This window comes from Nannospalax galili, unplaced genomic scaffold, assembly GCF_000622305.1.
Source record: "Nannospalax galili isolate Female #2095 unplaced genomic scaffold, S.galili_v1.0 scaffold375, whole genome shotgun sequence".
Taxonomy (NCBI): Eukaryota; Metazoa; Chordata; class Mammalia; order Rodentia; family Spalacidae; genus Nannospalax; species Nannospalax galili.
Genome location: NW_008337054.1, coordinates 583593 through 588346, shown reverse-complemented (window position 1 = coordinate 588346; position 4754 = coordinate 583593).

Genomic DNA, 4754 nt, shown 5'->3' with positions numbered 1-4754 from the left:
TCCAAGTAGTCTATTTTGTGTGCACAAATCTGCCAAGACATAAAGACATGGTGTAGGATTCCTCAGGCACAGGAATCAGAAGAAGTTAGTCTTCACTCTGCATGTTTTTAATGGTAAACTGGAATTCTAGATATGGTTGCACAAACCTTTTTTTTTTCCAAGTATTAAATCTAAAGTACCAATGATACATTTCACAACTTACTTCAGGGTCCAAAGAAAGTAGAGCTAAGATATTGTGACAGTGTGGGTGAGAGCCTGGTAAGAAAGAGCAACAAGACCACTGTTTATAAGGCATTTACTTTCTTTTCTTCCCCAAACTTGGAATTATTAAGAGAACATTATTTATTGCTATGGACAAAACTTAGGAGGTCATACCACAGTAAGATCTAAAATTAAGGAACTTCATGGGACCAAATAATTCCATTCCAGTTTTAAAAAATTTCTTACATTTATTCTCAAAATCTTTTCTATGTTAAACAGTCAACATGCAGCCTTAACATATGCCTCTTTTGTGTACAAATGGGCCAAGTCTTTCAAAAGCAGACAGTGGATTATAAGCAGCATCTAAAAGTTGAGTAAATATTAGACCACAGCAGTGGGATTTGAAAGGATAATGCACTCTGTTCACACTCATATTCATAGAACTGGAAAGTAGAAAAACAAAAATTTTCAATTCAGTCATTTCCACATTGTTCAATTTAGAATAATGAAGGCAATTAGAAAGTGAATTAATCTTTTATAAGGTTGTGTTGATTTTTTTAATGCAATACTGTTGAAATTATAGTGTGCAATCCAAGGGAAAATCTTATAATCTTTATACAGCATGAAAAGTAAAACTGTTCATTGAAAAAATAACCTTGGGGGCTGGAGAGATGGCTCAGCAGTTAAGAGCACTGACTGCTCTTGCGGAGGACCTGGATTCAGTTCCCAGCACCCACATGGCAGCTATGAACCATCCTTAACTCCAGTTGCAGGGGAATCTGAAGCCCTCTTCTGACCTCCATGGCATTGCACAACACGGGTGCACTCACATACATGCAGGCAATACACTCATACACATAAAAAATAAATAAATAAAATATTTTTAAAAATAACTTTGGTACTGGGGGATGTCATTCATATGCTCTTATGGTGATGGGCTCCACAGACAGAAAACATCACTAGATCAGGGACTTGAATAAACTTTTGTTTATATTGAATATAGACTAGGAAAGAGGAAAATGTATTTAAAAGAAATATGAGAAGAGAAAATTCAAGAGTTCTATAGGTAGAGGGATGAGGGATGGGACGGAATGTCTAATGTTGATGTGTGAGGGGCAGCATGGCTTTGCTGGCATTCAGAGCTCCTCATTAGCTGTTTTCCTAGACTTTAAGAGTTATAAATTATTACTATAAACTAATTTTTCTTAACACATACACTAAATGAGAGTGTTATATTCCCAAAATAGTGAAGATAAGGCTTCACACTAATTCTTGTGATTCAACTTTAATGCAAAACCTATTTAGAACTCCAATTTTCAAATCCTTGTTTGAAATTTCGCTTGTATTTCAAATATACTTAATGGTTGTCATTTTTTTCCCTTTTAGAATATAGTTGACTTGGGGAGGAAGACTTAGTCTCAGTTACAGTAATTTAAAGAGGGACTTTTTTTTCTCCACTGAAAATACAGAAGTAAAACATTCAAAGTGAGAATGGTTTTTCTAAGATATTATGAAATATGAATTTGAATAGCAGCATTAGGGTTTAAGAGTCAAGCAAAGGAAAAATGAATCTGCTAAATAAAGTAAAAGTCTAATATTTGTGTTTTTAAATGCTGTATTTTATAGTCACACTTTCAGGCATTATATCAAGTTCCCATATTTTCAACATATTTTTAACTACCATCACTTTAATCATTAAATTTAAAAATCTGTGCCATGGTATACTGTTGCGGGTTCTCCTCAGGCCAACTGTGAAGACCCTAACTGGATTGGGTTCCCTGCCTATTTGGGGGGGGGGGCAAGAGGTGCGGAGTCAACACACAGACCCCGGGAGTCGGGTAGAAGCAAGCACTAGGCAAGGTGCTACAGGCTCGTTTAATGCGGGAGGGGGCAGGCCTATATTTCCCTTTTCTCCACCCCCAAGTCCCTTTAGTCAGTGTATCGTTTTCTGATTGGTCCACACCATGCAGTCTGTCAGCAGTCACTGGCCTCATGAGCAGGGTACAGAGGTGTGGGCTCCTTTTGGCAGGCTCCATTTCGTGGGCTATTTTCAGACCAAGAAGTGAAGTGAATTCTTGCTGAATCCCAGGGCTCTGGGTCCACGCCATCTTTGGAGGCCTCCTGCTACACCTATTTCTAAATTTTAAACTCTTTCCTTTTTCTGCCCTCCTAAATCTAACAAAAGTAGTTTACAGAAAGACTAGACAGGGTTCCAATTGGGCATGAACCTTACCCATCATTGGAGCATGGACATACATGTCCATGTCCTGGCTTAGGGTGATTCAGCCCAACAGGATCTTACTCGTCATTGGCTACCAGCCCTCCAAGGGGTATCATCCCGGGGGATCAGTTGAGGTGGGGAATTATCTGTAGGAGGCCTCATACATTTCTGCAAGCCAAGTCTGTTGGACTGCGTAGGGCAGGTTGAAATCATCTTCATGTATTGCTCTGAGGGCCTGATACACTGAGGTTACATCGGTGTTGTTGAAGGTAGGGGAAAGGCCCTTGAGTTTAAGCATTTTTAGATTAGAGGCACTGCCAGCATAATCTTGGACAGTCAGGTTGAACAGACCAATGCAAGAGGATGCATTGTTGGTAGTGAAGCGTAGAGAGTTATTTAGGGGCCAGGAGCCATTGAGTGGTTCCCAGGAAGTAACTGGGTCCATGGTGGGGAGACCAAGTGTAGAATTAGTTGAATAGAGGGTGGGGTAGGCTGGGGAATGAAGCGATAAGGGCAAGAGTATAGGCGGGGAGGGGACCAAGGCCCAGAGATCATGGGCCGAGTCAGGGGTGGGGACAGCGAGGTCTCTGGGTCCTGGGGGTCCTGTTGGTCAGTTGCTGGTATCACATCTCTCGCTGGAACCCATACTGGCTTTGTTTCTGTCTGAGGAAACACACAAGCATAGCCTCACCCTCTTATTAACGAGGGGGCGGACAGTTGCCATTGACATATTACGGGGTCCTTCCATCTCACTAGTGGCAGAGGCACAGGCCTAGGTATGGTAGCCCAGTGTTTGTAAGCTGGGCTCAACCCATTTTCATCAAAGGACAGGAAATTAATGCTGAATAGAGCTTCAATTAGAGCCAGGTACGGGTCCCTTTTAGACTCAGGGGTAGCAAATTTTTGTAATGTTTCTTTGAGGGTCCTATTTGCCTGCTCCACAATGGCTTGTCCCCGGGGATTATAAGGAATGTCCATGGAGGGGCTGATTTTACATGTTGGCGAGAATGATTGGAATTTTAGAGAGGTGTAAGCTGCCCCATTATCAGTTTTCAGGGTCCATGGACCTCCCGTTACTAGCATTGCTGATTTGACCACCTTAATGGCGTGTGAGGCCTTTTCACCAGTTTGAGCAATGGCAAAAAGAAAGCAGGAGTAGGTGTCAACAATGACATGGACATACGTAAGATTACCAAAGGAGTTATAATGGGTGACATCCATTTGCCAGAGGGCATTGGGTAGGAGACCACGTGGGTTAACTCCATATCGATAGAGGGGGCCTAAGGGAGCAAGGGGTGCACATGTAACGCAAGATCTGCTCAGATGCTTGCATTGAGAGATCGGCAGTTTGGGTAGAAGGCGGTGCAGACTGTGAGGAGAAAGGTGAAATTGTTGGTGTAAGGCTCTGGCTTGTTCTAGTAGAGGAATCTCTATAGACGTAATAAGTTTATCTACTTTGTCATTTCCCTTTACCAAGATCCTGGGGAGCTTGGTGTGTGATCTTATGTGGGAGATGTGCCAGGGCCATTGTCTGTTATCTAAGATAATCTGGAGAGCTCTCATGGTTCTAATAATGGGATCCTTGTGGCCTTTTACCCAAGCAAAGGGAAGACATCTGAGGTCCTGAACCACATACTGGCTGTTGGAGAATATATTGAGCGGCTCAGTCTGGCAGACTTGGAAGATTTTTAACAAGGCCAGGAGCTCCCCCAACTGGACAGAGACGGGATTGCCTTGCACGTGACAGGTTTCATCCTTTCCTATGCGCTGAATGACAATGCCATAATGGGACTTATTGGCATCTGAGAAGGCTAGCATGGCTAAAGGTAGGGGGGTTTTGCAGGGGGAAGCATGTGGCTGAGTGGTGATTTCCAAACAGGCCAGGCTGGCCAGTCACTTATCTGGGGGTGTGTGGTTATCCAACTCACCCGTGAACCCGGACATCATTAGTTGGAAAACCAGAGAGTCTGTCCATAATGTTTGGGAATGCTTACGAGGAAAGGGCAGCATAATTTTGTCAGGTTCCTTTCCGGATATGCACCTGGCTGTTTGTCGGGCCTTAATTGCTAACTTGAAGGCAATATCATACTTAGAGATAAGCCTAGTTTTGGTCTGAGGTAGCCAGGTGGATCCACATCAGGGGGTCTTGATGCCATAGTGCCCCCAAGACACCATTTTTAGTCCAGAGGATCAAGGCCAGTAATGGTTCTGCTGGGTCATGATGTCAGAGTGACATAGACCAGAGTATATGATCTATCTTATTAAGAAATCCTTAGCTGACTGGGTGAGAGGGATCCTTGAAGTTGGTGAATTATGTTCTTCCAGCAGGGAA